This window comes from Marmota flaviventris, chromosome 6 (assembly GCF_047511675.1).
Source record: "Marmota flaviventris isolate mMarFla1 chromosome 6, mMarFla1.hap1, whole genome shotgun sequence".
Taxonomy (NCBI): Eukaryota; Metazoa; Chordata; class Mammalia; order Rodentia; family Sciuridae; genus Marmota; species Marmota flaviventris.
The window spans coordinates 83,880,839-83,897,152 of NC_092503.1; the positions used below are offsets into that span (position 1 = coordinate 83,880,839).

A 16,314-nucleotide genomic window follows, 5' to 3' on the forward strand; every position below is an offset into this window, starting at 1 on the left:
ATTGAGAAGAATATTGCATTGGTAAATTGCTCTGCCCAAGACAACTGCTGCTCTGTTTCTTTTCAGATTTTAAAACCTAAGTCCCAAATCACAGTCTGCAGTTAAGAGCTCCAAACAATAATTACCTCTGTGAAATGAGCAGAGGTCCTTAAAAGGGTCTGCCGGTTTCCCCCTCAATCTTACAGGGTGAGCAGTGCTGTATCCACTGATAACCCAGCTGCCTAGGAACTGAGTAAAGCCGGCTCCAAACTTCTCAGCTGTTGACAGGCTCGACTTGCTGAGAACACTGGTTAAATATAGCACTCGCGAGCTCAGCTCCTCAACAAAGTCATTGCTCTGACAGTGTTGTGAAGGGAGCAGAAGAGGAGAAACCTAATCTCAGAACCCAACAACACCTAGCAACAGTTGAAAAAAACTTTTAAATAAAAGTCGGTGGGAGATATACAACTCCCAATTTCTGCTGATCAGGATTTCAGGGAGAAGCTGCTTTCCCCCTCTCTACTCGATTTCCTGCATGACTTCAGCTATTGGCTAGACCCAGGAAAGAAAGTGGGAAAAGCTTTTTCCTCTGTATTCTTTTGGGCTGGATAGTTTTTCAGAACTCGAGTCTGTCCTGGGCTGTGGGACAAGCCACTGGGTTCTTCAAAGGATAAACTACCTCCATAAAGGACATATCCTTGGTTAAACGAGCTGCTGGCAGGTAAGAGCAAAATACATAGCTACTTACTCTCGTAAGAAATTTCTGTTTCTCCAAGAACAGAGTTCTCTCCGATTCTGTCTTGTCTCTTTCCTTTGGTTCTTCCTGTTCTACTATGTTAGGAATTATTATAATTATTTAAGAAAAATCAGAGACTTCATTTCTGTTTCAGGATTATACAGATTCCTTTTAAACACAAAGAATTTTATAATGTTTTAAGAGCCGTCAAACTATTTCTGCCAAGTTATCACAGGTAACAGAAGTATGACGAAAGACAGTTTTGCAGCTCCTTTCACAATTGGGTTGGCTAAGCAGTGGAAGGGATATTTCCCCAGAAGCAAAATAACTTTCATTTATTGAAACTAGCTAAGCCTCATGTATGGTAAATGAGAGGAAAGCCCCGCATGGTACTCCTATTGCTGCACTTGGGACTTGCTGTCTTATGTGTCTCTTTTTGCGTAGGTCTCTGATTACACTGGTACACCTTGTGCTGATTCTGACCTCATTACACTACGGTCACCCCAAACGCTTCCCACTAGGCACCAAGTATGCCTGGTGTGGAATCATTACTTTTGCAATTGTTGAGTATAACTACTCAGGAGCATGTTGTGTATATTTTAAAACAAATTGAGTCAGTGCTTTTATATAGATGTAACAGATTCTGTTTTAAAAACTTAAACTGAATTTATTAGAAAAGAATCCTTTCTTAAGTTGCATGGATGTATGTATGGGTGTGTTTACTATGGTGTGAAGGAAGTTCTCATTTTAAATGATGAGTTTATTGTCTCCCCCTTCCATGATTTGCTATGCAATTTTAGCAGAATTTCTTAGAGTGAACAATTACTTGTTGAATCTGACAGGTTACGGCTGTACATTGGTGAAAAGGTTAGAACTGATACCTGTGGTCTGTAGTTAGGCTGGCTTTGCACAGAGGATTAGTGAATTTTCTAGGCTAAGGACACTATCAAAGAAGATATAAAAGCACATTTTGGTAAATGTTCCTATTTTAAGAAAACCAAATTAAAACTTATATAGTGTTCAAGAAAATGAAATAGTACACACATTTCAGTATGTTTTATGTTTCATAGTTCTGATTACTTGATTAATTTTCAAACTAAGTGAATTTAATCATATGTAATGATATGTACTAGTAGTGGTGCACTTTGGTAACATTAGGACTGGAGAAGAAACTCCTAGTGCTTTACTGGAAATGAAAATCTTTGTCTTGAAAGAGTTTTGCAAAGTCAGAAATAAATGCTTTAAGTTTTTCTGATTTTTATCCTAGGAAGGGTCACATTGTTGGCTTCCAAATGCCTACTAATGCCAAGATCTGCCATGATTTCTATACAAGTAATTTCTTTTGGAGTCAGGGGGACAGTTTGTAGATAATGGAGCACAGTATTTGGCCCTGAATGAAAGCCACGTTTGCTGATGAAGTGGAGTTTTGAGTGTCATTAACTGTCTTCATGGCTGTAAGATTACTCCTAAGAGTCAAGAAGAGCTCAAATTAAACCATGTGATTTCCTCCACTATGTGAACAATCAAACTCTTCATGACTATGCAGATCTGTTCTCTTATTTATGCAAGTACATGTTTCTGTGCCATTTTGAAACCCTCCCCTTCCCCTTCATCATACATTGCCTTGTCTCCTACCATAAGAAGTTCCATTCTCTTCACCCTTCACCTGATTTTAATACTGCTCCCCCTCCTTCCATCCCCCACTGCCACCCAAATCATCTTGCCCATGATCACGGGATTAATTTCACTAAAGCATTACTGTGCTTGTCTGTCTACTCTTCAGTTATCTACTGGGACTCTTAGTTGCTGCCAAACACCTAGGCTGGGTATTTTGAAAGCCTTCCATCGTCTGGCACCTACTTAACTTTTCCAGTCTCTTTCCCATTACTCAGCAAGAGGTCCATCTACTTCAGGTATTTCAGATTATGGTCCATTATCCAAACACATACCCAGTGAACATTTCAGTGCATCACCTTTGCTCATGTTATTCCCCATGCTTGGAATGCATTTACTCTCTGTTCTTGTGAAGACTTTGTCTACTCCTGAAGACCCAGATCAGTGTCTTCCACCCTTCACTCTGATTTTTTTCGGGGCCATAACTTTTAGAAGTGATTTCTTCTAGTTTAGACAGTTTGGTGCTCTGTTAGAATTAGGGTACTTTGGAGTAGGTTTTGCCTCATTAAATCCAGGGCAATTTTATAAAGTCTTTTAGACACAAGGTGTTACTAAATATCAGTTGGTTTAATGGTTTGGATAGGAGTTGTCCCCCAATAAGCTCATGGATAGGCAATTAGATTATGAGCTGTAACCTAAACACTGAGTTAATCCACATGATGGGTTAATATTTTTAAAGGAATAGTGTGCAAGGTAGAGCTGTGGATGGAGGAAGTAGATCTCTGAGGCTATGCCCTCAGGAATTGTATGTTGTCCGCCTGGCTCCAGTCTCTTCTCTCTCTGCTTTCTGGCCACCGTGAGATGAGCAACTTTCCTCTTGCCAGGCTCTTCTGCTATGATGCTCTACCTCACCTCTGGTCTAGAGCAATGGAGTCTGCCCACTGCAGACTGAACCTCTGAAACCAGGAACCCAAAATAAAATTTTACTCCTTTAAGTTGTTCTTGTCAGGTATTTTGGTTATAGCAATGCAAAGCTGACTAATACAATTGGCTTTGAAGTTTCTCAGTCCCATTAACATTGCGGATGTTCTGCTAACTTTTGTGGCTCTAGATTTCTGATGATGAGTATATCAGAAGTATGGATAAGTATAAAATTAAGAAAGAAAAGTGATTATACATTTGGTTAATAGCTTTTTACTCAAAAAATTCTGCAGGAAAGCCCTCATGATTTTAGCATGCAAAGAAAAATTATAATTACAAGCAATTTTAACTATGCTCATGTATCTAGTTGTGAAGATGATGTTGTATCTCTCAGAAATCTAATTGAAAGGACATCTGTCTATCTATCTTCTATGTATGTACCAGAACTTCTAAACCTCTAAATATTATAACTAATATACTTTTATCATTTTTCGCTGCCAGATTTTATTTATAGTGACCTTTGGTACAGTGATTTTAAGTCATAAATCCTTCTATTTGTGAGTTAAGGATTAGAATCTGGGCTTGAACATTAAAACATTTAAATATATATGATTCTTTTTCTGTGTTGTTCTTCCATTCCAAAATATTTTTAAAAAGAGATGTTTCTCAGCACTATCTTTAATCATGAGAACTGCAGTCTTGCTGCATGATATCAAGCATGAATTATGCTTTCTGAAGTGATTTATTCTGTGTCTACCAAAAGAAAAACAAAGAGGTTAAATTTACTCTTCTAAATGGGCATTCAGCAAGAATCACTATGGAGTTTTTCAATGGAATTTGTGAAACATTTAATATATTCATTAAGCATTAATTTCCCTATGGTTACAAGATCATTGTACTGTCATGTGTAACTAATTAAAACAAATAAAAAAAGAAGTGAAACTTAGAGTATTACACATTCTAAATAGTGCTAATTGCATTTTTCTTTTTTAGGCAGATGAACATTTCTTCATGAGACAGGTGTCTTCTATTTAGGATGTTATAGAGTTTATGCACATTTTCACTCATTTGTTTAATTTTATGTCTTTAAACTTGTGGATTTTAGAAAGGTATTAGCATGATAAGGGGGACAAGCTTAGGTTGAGATCTACTTCAATATAAAAGTTCAAGAGAAAAATATTGGTAACAGCTCAGAAAAATGACATAAAAGTCTGCCATGTAAGTTTGTTTTATACTTGTTATTGTAATATATATTTATAAAGTAAAAATATAAGCTAATAAAAATATTTTCTTTTCTTAAATCTGAGTTGAAGATATAACAACAAGGATATGTTCAGGAAAGGCAAATCAGTGCCTCAGATTCCTCATTGGTAAAATGAGAATAATAATGCTACTTCTTCATTGAGTTGTTTCAAGATTAAATGACTTAATACAATATATGGTTGTCTGATAGATTTTCCAATAAATTTAATCTATTATTGCTTTGTCATCACACTTTAAATGTAGTTATTTGTTTAAAACTTTAATCTTTGTTGTACACAAAATTCTTGGATACTAATGGTTTGTGAACTCAAGTTCATAGATCATACAGAAGGCAGAAGAATGTATTGTTTAAATTTGGAATCTTGTTTGGAACATACTTTGCTGCTGGGTACTCTAAGCAGACACAGTTTGAACAGCAGCCAATAATTTAGTATGGAATTTATGTTTCAAACCCTCCCTTATCACTCAGCAGTCTGCTGTCTTATAGAAGCATTACTAAAAAGGCTAAGAAATCACCCATAGCAAAAACTGCTGTATGGTTTCTATATTTACACTTAGAGATAAAGAGTGTTTATACACAGTACTTGGGTGCCTCTTTGACAGCCAGCTACCCTGGGTGATGTATCAATGGAGACTTCCATGGAGAGATGCAGTATACAGTTATCATTCCTTATTTCTTCTCTTAGATAATTTGTTGTGTTTTTACTAACCTAGTAACAGATAAAAATGAAAAGACCAAAAAAGGTCATCTCATGCTAACCTTACCCTTACCAAATAGAATTAAACTCTTGTTATTCACTGCCATTAATCCTTTTCATTCTTAAATATGACAAGAAAAACATGTTCCAAGACAAACAAAAGAGTATTATATCATAAATGTGTATGTGTATATATGCTGGCATGCTTAATATTCTGCATATTTAATTTAACAAAAATACATGAAGCACCCCCTAAGTAGGGAAGTTTCTTAGTAGCTTTAGTGGCGATAAACCTTACACAGGAGAACTGTAGCTTAGACTTTTTGATTTTACTTTTTTTTTTCCCAGGTGAAAGGAAGAATCTCAAAAAGATGAGGCAAACTGAGTTTTAAAATTGTGTTTCTCTAGCAAAAACCTTGTTCTATAAAGAAAGGAAGGAAGGATAGAAGGAAGGAAACAGAAGAAGGAAGGAAGGAAGGAAGGAAGGAAGGAAGGAAGAAAGAAAGAAAGAAAGAAAGAAAGAAAGAAAGAAAGAAAGAAAGAAAGAAAAAGAAAAAAAAGGAGATTACTTTTCTTGGCTTTACAGGTTACTTTATAGAAATTCTAGGGCAAAAATATAGGACCCCCAGGAAAATATATTGAATTGTGTTTTTTTTTTTCTTTAAATATTCAGTCTTAATTCTTCAGCTAATGAGAGAGGAGAAAAGGTTATAGGCAAGACACAGTTTTCTCTGTGGTAGTAGTGAGGCAGTTTAAAAAGCCAGGTGGCCTGTTGTGGAAGAACTTAGCATAAGGAAAGTCAAACATGAATTGAGCAGCCTTAGCTGGCTGGTAACCAGCTGATTGCAGAACTTGAGAAAATCCCGGCAGAGAAATGAAGTAACACAAACGTTAACCAGCACCCCATGCTTCCCTGTCCCTGAGAGCTTTGTTTAAGCACAGCAAAACTGAGAAGTCAAAAGAAGGTTTGTGTTGCTTTTCCTTTTTGGGAAATGGTGTCAACGTGCATAATATTGGGTGATTTATGTGTTTCTGAGGCCTGTGAAAAACAAACTGAGAAGTTTTAAAGTTAATGCAGAATTTATTGCAAATGATCTTATTTTAATTGAGCCCTTAAGGTATAAGGATTTTTCTGTTTCTAGTCTCTTGCTTAAATGCTGTCATCTATCTTCTTCACCAAAACATAGATGAAAATGATGATTGTTGCTTCACTGGCCAAGGACCTTATATGCACTTATATGTACAAATATGTACTTGAAAGTAGTCTTTTGTTATCATTGTAACTGCAATCCTCCCAAGTTAGCTTAAAGAAATGAAATATCTGCTGCTTATCTTTGTGAGGAAAAGGTGTAAGAAAGTCATAAAATGAGCATATCAGAGTTTGTCAAAGGCATTCTTTAAAAAATAATTTGCTAAAGATTTAAGGCCAGAAGATGATTTGATTGAAAACAGTAGACTACTGACATCACCAAGACAATCAAGTTACTGCCAACTTCTCTTGTTTATCTAAAAGATCTTTGCAAAAAAATAAGGTTTTCCCACACACACAATACACGCACATGAGTCATAGGCAATACAATAATAGGGATAAATGGACTTTCTTTTTCTTTAATATGCTTATGTCTGAAGTAACTCATTTTACAGCTTTCTTCTTTGAGGTATCACAGCACAACAGGAAAGGAAGAGGCATTGCTGAGTTCATAATGCTATTTCAGTGTGGCAGCCTAAGTACATGAGGAAATGACACCCCAGGCCTGTATTTGGAGCCTTGCAGTTACTGTGACGACAACACACACTAAAGGAAAACAAAGATGGTCTGCTCACCAGGGTGAGCCAGGAAGAGTTTTGCCAGCTCAGATTTTTCCTAATTATTCTATAAGTCTTGAAATGTGACACTAGAGGTATTCAAAGCTCTTTGTGTTTCATTAACTGTTTAGTAAGTGACACATGCTTGAAGAGCAGCCTGGTATTTGGATCAGGGAGTGGCCTCATATATAAGCTTAGCTTTTACATGTTGTCTTTTTAGAGATCTTCTGGTTTGGACACCACAAAACCAACTGCTTTGGTCACAGTCTGTTGCTTGTTCTGCTCCTTGAGTAAGCCAGCTGCAAAGTTCACTCCTCAGGGGCCCTGCAACTTCGGGTTAGAACTCCTACCTGCTCCCTTCTGCTCATTCCATAGATTGTTGCATATTAGGTGTTCCTGCCAACGACTGAGAAATCTAAAGTCTTATATAATGATATATAATATAATGATAATAATAGTTATATGTAATATATTTACTATGCATAATATATAATAGCCAAAATATACTCAAGATTACTATGTACCAGGTATTGTGCTGAGCACTTTATGGATGATTTTATTTGCTTCTCATAACAACTATAGGAGTTTTATTTTGTTTTGTTTTTGGTGGTGGTGGTACTGGGGATCAAAGTCAGGGCCTCGTGTATGTTAGGCAAGTGCTCTACCATGGAGTTACACCCTCAGTCCTATAAGATACTATTTTTATCCCTCTTTTGTAGGTTAGGAAAATGAGGTTTATTAATATTATATAACTTGCCCAATGGTAGATTTGAAATTTAAAATAAGGAAACTTGACCTTATTGTAATGTAGGCAGTTGTTCAGGGAACACCTCCACCTAGATGATGGTGAGAAGTTTTAATGAGTGTAGAATGTGAAACTTCACGAGATCTGCTGCCTCTGTAGTTGTAAAAAATTCACTAAAGTAAAAGAATAAAGAGATTTTGCATTAAAAAAAGTCAACGAGGCCTCTTTCCCAGGGTCCCACAGTGAAGTCAGAGAAGCTTCAGTGGCCAGTGGAGTTGGGCAGCCCTTGAAGAACTGGGCTTGGGGCATTGGAATGCAAAAGCAAGTCTTCCAGCTATTGATGGAGCAATGTGATTCTTGGTTTTGACACTGCTGAGTCAATTCCCTGGAAGAGATGCCAAGGAAAATTTGATTTTATGATCCATTATGGCTACAATTATGGCTACATCATTTGATACATTTGGAATTTGGTCTGTTGCTGCTCCTATTGACAACCCAGGACCCAGCCTTCTCTTTTAACATTTGAAATGCTCTCCAGGTATCTGTCTTGATCATAAACATTCCGTTTGTGAATGTTCAAGAAGAAGTTCTACAAAATACTTATCCTGGTGTTGGTAGCCATATTCTCTTAAGAAGCTGTGTGTGTGTGTGTGTGTGTGTGTGTGTGTGTGTTGGTCAGAGGAGGCCATGAAGAAAAGGACAAAAGGTCTGTTCTGCCTAGTAACATCTTATTTACTCCTGATAACTTTATTTAGGTAGGGAGTCAGCAATCTGGCACAAAGTTATTTCATCAGAACAAAACCAAGGACAAAACAAAACAAAATAGAGAACCTGCTATAATGAAAGGAAAATAATAATAATGAAAGGAAAATTATCTGACACTTTTCAGCCAGAGATTTACTACTATGTACCAGTGTCACAAATACCTTATTGAATATTTTATTTCATTCTTTTATCTTTTAAAACAAGAGTTGCCTACATGATGCTAAATGTCTATTTGGAAGTAATTGGATTTTTTTTTAGTTTTTATTTGCATATCTGGCATTTAACTTTCAGATTTTCAGAAATAGTAGAAGGCATTTTAATAAAATTTTGATGAAACAGATAACACTTTGCTTTTTCTTATGTCAGCAGCCCTAAACATGTCACATTTCCAGTGTATCAAATAGTCCTAAGTAAATCAACATTTCATATAAGATGAACAGAATGAATCTCTTCCCTCTGAGAAATTCTATAAGGTGAAAATGGTATCTTGTCACAAAAATACTAGTGCACCTTAAGCCTTCTCCCCATCCCCTTTTAGAAGCGCGCGCGTGCGTACACACACACACACTTTATTGCTTGATGCGCAGGCCTTGTATTACTACTGTTTGACAGGCTAAACATCTTCCAGAAGCAAAGATATTGTGCTCTGTGACACAGACCTGTATAATTCAAATCAATGGAAAAACTTGAAGGCAGAGATGCCTAACATTTCAGCAAGTCCTTCTGTTTCATTGACAGGGTCTCTTCTGATTTCCTTGCAATAAGTTCAGATTTCCCCCTTTGTCTTTTCCTGTATTTGTATAAAAAGGTGTAACAGTGTCAAGGAAGAAAATAATTAGTATTCCATCTGCTGGAGACAAAGAGCTTGACTGGTTGGCTTCTGGAAATATTTTTTTCTCATTCAATTATTCCAAATTTCTCTTGGCAACAAAACTGAGTGATAATTTCCACCTTAGTCTTTAGCTAATGTTTCTTAAATGGAATATATTAACAATTTATCACATTCAAAAGTTATCTTGGACTTCTGTAAGATTTCCTGGTTCTCTTGGCACTTCCGCACCTGGTCTGACTGCAAACAGGAATGAGGTTCTGGATCTCACGTTGTTGATGATGACATGGCTTTGGTCCGTGGGCTCCCCTTAACCAGCAGGAAACTGAAGAGTGGAAACATCTAGACTCAGCTGACTTGGGACCATCAGACCATATAATTCTGTGGTTTTCAAAGTCACTAGGGGTGTTTTAAAATTCATATGCCTGGGCTATGCCCACAGAGGTTCTGATTCAAGTTGGCTTGAGAGGGTGCCCAAATATTAGAGTATTTTGGCAGATTATATATGATTATGATTTGTATTCAAGATTGAGGATGAGTTAACTAGGACCACCTCAAAGTGAAGTTACTCAGCAGAATTTATAAAGACCTCCTTGCAGGTAGAATTGGGTCTGGAACTGAGTTCAGCTGACACTTGGCAGAGGGCACTTTCCACACCTTGCAATGGCTGTATTCCTGGTTCAAGTGAGTGGACCCCAGGATCATTACCTGACTTTGCTTTTAACATCTTGACTAAGGATCCTTCAATTGCTTCCTGGATTTATTTCTATTACTGCACCTTAGTTCTGGATAAGAGGCACATAAGACGAACTACAGGCAGAGCAAGGACCAGAATTTAAGTCCTCTGAGTCCTAGTCTTTTGCTTTTTCTATCACATAATTATAATAAACATTGTAGTTGCTAATAGTTTTGAGTGTCTTGATGTATTAGGCATTAACAACTCCATGAGGCAGATACTCATATGCTGTAAATTTTACAGATAAAGAGACTAAAGAAATTGCTCCCCCACAAGCAGGTGGCCATGCTGGGGTGAGTCCAGGCAGTTGGACTCCTCAGCCTGTGCTTGTGATCGCTTAATCACTTTGCTATTCTGGAGCTCACTCTGAGAGTATAAGGTGTTAAATGGCAGCTGCTCCCCTGTTTCAGCATCAGGCTCTAGTGGCAGTTGGCTTTGGTGCCCTTAGTTCCCACTAACGAGGTTTTCTGTTTGACTGGAGATTGGGTTCTTGACTTCTTCTTTGTTTTCCCAGTGAGTGGGCCAGTTGGAAAAAACTTTTTCTCTTTGAAACTCTTTTAAAGTGCTTCATTTCCCCCAGCAACTGTGCTTCTTATATCTTGTCTTTCTTTTCCCTTGTGGACCAATGCAACATTTTATGCCTTATTTTGGGACACACATTCTCTTTACCTTTTCAAAGCCATTCTAGTTACAAATTCTGGATTGCTTCCCCATTTTCCCTGTGATCCCTGTCTGGATTTTCATACTACTCACTCCCTAATTCCTCTCATAATATCCACAACAGCAGGAAGGGATTAATTGTTTCGCTTCTCCTATAGCAGCAGGTGCACTGGAAACAAGCTGGTCTGTCCTGAAAAACTGATAGGTCAGTGGGTCAAAGTACTCTGAAGAACTTTTAAAAACCCCAATTTTTTTTTTTTTTAGGTAGCCTATATGGAACTGTTTTTCTGTTTGATTCCACAAGTTTAAAATTCTACTCAACAGGACTTTTTGCACCTAGGAGAAAATTAATATGCATTGTCTAGTTAAATGAAGTTTTCTAAGATAAAAATCACCAATGACAAATACCATAGTATAGATTTTTTTTGAGCAATAAAAACTAAACAAAAAGATTATTATAATTGTCTTGTGATAAATATTTAAATGAAAATTCAAAGAATGTGATAGACTCAGTTGTGATTTGGAACTGTTTTTAGAATTACCTTCTAGGGCTCAATAAATGTTTGTTAAATTTAATCCATTAATGATCATTAAACTGAGAAAGTAAACATTACTACCTGTTTTTATTGATTGAATTGAACTTATTTTTTTTTCCTTGATAAAAATGGGCATGACTATCTGTGACTGTAAGTAATTATTTCTCTTACTTCTTAGTTTTTTTTCTAAATGTTTAATGGTCACATATTGCTTTTCTAACAATATAAATTAAAGTCAGCAAATGTCCATTAAAGTATCACTGAGTAATCAATTCAGTACTTAATGAGCAGAATCTGGACTCTAGCTCAGATTAGCACAGTATAGATGTATTTCCATTAACAGGCTAAAACTCTTAAATACAGTAGCGTAAGACACAGCTATTAACACAAGTCTAAGTGCAACTATTTGCCCCTCATCTTTTCACTCAAGTTCATGAAAAAACAGCCAGACTCTTATTGGACTTCATGAGCTGGAAATGCTCTCATCCTGGGAAATCTATTTTGGAGTTAGGATTGCTCCACTCCCCTACAAGTGGCAAAGCAACAGCTGCCATTTAATTGATGTTACTGCTGACAGTTCCAGCTGATGAATACCATTGAATTTCCCTATCAGAGTCCATACTATCTACATTACTCCAAGAGGAAATTTTGATTATAGTTGCTTGATTTTTGCCTTATTTCACCACAGCTTTCTTTCTCGCATCACTTCCTTCAACTTTTAATGATGCTGTTATTTACATCACCATGCACATCTTCCAGGGAATAAAGTCCCAGCGGAGCACATGTGTTCCTGGTGATGTATTGTGATGGAATCTCACCAAAATGAGCACATGAAGCACTGAGCTCAAACTGAAGAGAGGACAAGGGCCGGGAGTGGGGGAAATCAGATGAAATTGTCTTGTGGTTTCTCAGAAAGTGAAGAATTTTGTTTGTGTGTGTGTGAAAGAGAGTGAGAGAGCGAGAGTGAGAGAGAGAGAGAGGTTAAAGAAAAAAAAACAAAGCTCTTGTTTTTTCCATGTAGTATTAATGAAAAATTAGAAACTAGAATTTGATTTATATCTGGCTTATATTATTATTTCAATTTCTATTTCCAGATAATTTCATAGAATTTGGATTTCCACAGTGCTGTTGCTATTATTCTGTGAGAATTTAAAAGGATTTGGGCTGTATGGAAGCAAATCGGAAGAGGGAGGTCCACTCAGTCTGCTCATCTTGAAGAACATGTCCTGGGCTTAGTCAGGCAAGGCTCATACATTGTAGCTGGAAAGGGGCTGAACTGGAGCAGAACTGAGAGCATGACAAGTAGAACATAGGGTCCAAATGATAAGGCATAAGATGTCATCCAAGCCAGCAGCTGAATCTGAGGGTCTCACAGGTAGTTTACTGGGTATTTTGGCAGGCAGGTGGAGCCTGGCTGAGTTCTGATGCTGTTTAGGCAAACACAGCAGAAACAGGAAGGAGAGCCAGCAGGTTGGATTCAGGAACAGGGTATCTGTGGAGAAGGTATCACACCGGAGATGTGAGATGTTCATATTTGAATACAATGTCAAAACAACTAAAGTGATGTTAAATTGAAGGACTGAGCTAGAGATCTTTATGTCTTTCCTGCTTCGAAAATAGTGTGCATCATTCACACATTCAATAATGTTTGTCAGGACTAATATGTATTAGGCACCAAGCTAGGGACTGGGATACAACAGTCAATATTATATTATTTCTAACAGAAGGTACATGTAAAAACAAACACAAATTCAGGACCATATGGCTAGAGAGTAAACGGTATTGTGGGAGCACAGAAGTGGGATCACTCACCTAGTTTTGAAGGGTCAGAGCTTGGTCCAATAAATGTTTGTTAAATTTAATCCATTAAATATCACAAGATTCTTGCTGTGGGAAAGAGGGGCTGTAGAAGCTGAAAATGAACTAGGGCCTGACAAGCAAGATCTAAGGGAATGCAGCAGAAATGAATGCAATTGAAATTCTCAAACAACTGATTTGTTGCAACAAGTCCACATAGCTCCACAAATGGTGGGAAACTAATAAATTGAATTCTTTCACTTACTGGATAATTTTAATGTTTTCAAAGATATTGTGAAGAGGATCCATTATGTACATATATGTTCATCATTTTTAAATCTTTCACGGCTGCAATGAGCCAGGCAAATATACATCTTGTGGACTGGAAAATTCCTGATCCTCACCACTCACACTGCTGAGTATTCTTTCAAAGCTGTAACCACTCTCACTATGTCTAAAAAGGGGCGATGAATGCTTCCTATAAAAGTATTTGCTTTAGGACTTTTATAAGTATGTGCACTGTGAAAAAATACTTACATATATTCAACACTCTACTTCAAGACTTGACTGCTGTTGAGGCAATAAATTTGTGTAATAGCCAGGAAACTTGTGAAGCTCAAGTTGGGAGGGTTGCCTTACTGCATATTAAAATTAATTTTATAACCACACAGATTAAAACACTTTGGTAGTGGTATCAGAACCAGTTCATATCAGAAGAGGAGGATAAGGGAAAATGCTAGAAATTGCAGAAAAATATTCACTCCTATATAAGAATTTAATGTTAGGGAGTAGAGATGTTACAAATCTGTAGTGAAACTACTAATTAATCATCAGTGTGGTTGAAATAACTGTAAAAAATAAAATAAAATTTTATGTCATACAGAAATATGTTAGAGCAGAAATTTTAAGTATAAAGAAAGAAAAATTCTGATGTATAGGTGTAACTATACATACAGATATATACAGAGGTAGACACACACAGGATGGGAAGGACCTCCCTGAGCAAGATTAAAAAATAAAAAGCAGCAACCCAGAAAAACAAGGCTAAAATATTTGATTCCAAATTTTTTTTATGATTCTTTTTTTATTATTAGTTGTTCAAAACATTACAAAGCTCTTGACATATCATATTTCATACATTTGATTCAAGCAGATAATGAACTCCCATTTTTACCCCATATACATATTGCAGATTCACATCAGTTCCACATCCACTTTTTTACATACTGCCATACTAGTGTCTGTTGTATTCCAAAATTTGAAGAAAAATTTTACACAGAAAAACAAAAACAAAGAAACAATTCTCATGAACAAAGTTAAACTTTGATCAGAAATTTATGGCAAAATAATCAAAACCAAATATTCCAAATATAGAGAGCTTTTTTAAATAAATAAGAAAAAAAAAACTATGCATCAATAGAAAAATAGACAGATGGCAACAAACATGTGAAAACTGTTTAGCCTTACTGGTAATTAAAAATTCAAATTAAAAGGGGATAGTGTTATTTCAACCAACACATTAACAAAGGACTCAAAAAAATCCAATACCCAGTGTGGTGAGGAAATAGATACTATATATTGCTGGTGGGAAAGTCAACTAGCACAAGCTTCCTGAAAAGCACCTCAACAATATGTGCCAAAAATTCTTATAATCAGAAGAAAAATATGTGCACTTTCATTCTGAAAAATAAAAGATCTAAATACATGTTATGTTTGAGAATACATTGTTTGCTTTTCCTCCTATTGTTCTCCAATCTTGCCTACTGACTTCCAAAAAATCTGGCAGACCTAGAGACTCTTATTTTTAAAAAAAAGAAGTCAACATACTTCTTCCTCAGTTGCTTGATTGGATTTCCTAGGAGGGGGCTGGCTGGATTAGTTGTTGAGCCAAGGCTACAGAGTCCATTCTGCCTCATCATTGATGTGTCAAGTCCATCTCCATGGTAGCTTATTTCTGAAATAATATTATTATCAAAATACAAACTGATAATCAAAATGGACACATAACTAGATCACGAGAGTTAGGAACCAAGAGACAGGTGTGTAAAATGAGGTATCATGGCAAGAGATTCATGAAAGGTACTAATGTTCAAGTTTATCTATCTATCTATCTATCTATCTATCTATTTATTTATTTTTAGTTGTAGTTGGACACAATACATTTATTTTATTTATCTTTATGGAGTTCTGAGAATCAAACCCAGGGCCCTGCACATGCTAGGTGAACGCTCTACCTCTGAGCCACAACCCCAGCCCCTAATGTTCAAGTTTTGAGCAATCTGCCCAGTTCATGAATTACTCTAAAAAAATTGTTTTACTATAACATATAATATTGTTTTACTATAACATTTGTAGATACTGATAGGAACTAAGATATGATAGACTCCAAACCCTTTGTGAGAGATAATGAAGCTGAGACCCAGAAAGTTTATCTTCCTAAGTCATGCAGCTTACCATTCTGATGCCTGAGTCCATAGACAAGCCACAGAATCCAGAATACCACCTGTTGTGGGTTGTTTTCCAAGATGCCTGCTGTACAAGAGATCATGATTTCTGCCTCATCATCTTCTGCACCATCAGGTGTCATCAATTCGGCCTGGTATTCCATGGGATGGAGAAAGGCTAGTGCTAGCCCAAGCTCCAGTCATGGAGTGGTGTGTGGGCTGTGTTCTGTGAGGGAGGTATATGATTCTCAGCTGCTTGCTGGGCTGAGAACAGGGACACGTGGTGAACAAATTTGGTAGAGAGCTGGGATGTGAGTGAAATCTCACCTGAGACCTGTGTGCTTGAATTCTTCTGCTTTCCTCTGGGTAAGCCCTTTTTTGGAAGAAGATTCTTCTGTAAGGTTACCCTGAGTGAAGCTAGCTACTAAGCATTTGAAGCCAAGCGGGCATTTAAGATCATCTTTGTTGTCTGGTCCTGCATAGAATGTGCTGAGGTGAATGGTGCTTTATCATTCAGGTTGTCCTTCCAAGTGTCATTTTTCATATATTGGGCCAAATGAATTAGTTCTTTTTGTTTTTCTCATACCCACAAATGAAGAGGAGTGAGCACAAGTATCATATATAACTGAGTTAATTACACTGTATATCTTTATTTCCAACTGTGCTTTATTTCCAACTTCTATTTTGGTGATTGCTAGGCCAAATACAGTATCCATGGTTTTGTTTCCTATGATTTCTGATACCCTAGGTCAACTGTGATCTGAAAATATTAGACAGAAAATTCA

General features: G+C 36.7%; 1 protein-coding gene across 2 annotated transcripts in view; it reads left to right on the forward strand.

The window, feature by feature from the left end:
* Positions 1-321: 321 nt before the first annotated feature.
* The window catches only part of Filip1 (filamin A interacting protein 1), a 170,779-nt gene continuing 154,786 nt past the window's right edge, over positions 322-16,314 (forward strand). For both annotated transcript variants that reach the window (XM_027928252.2, XM_027928251.2), the window contains exon 1: positions 322-700. The gene's annotated coding sequence lies outside the window, so the exon portion shown is untranslated. The remainder of the gene's footprint in view (positions 701-16,314) is intronic.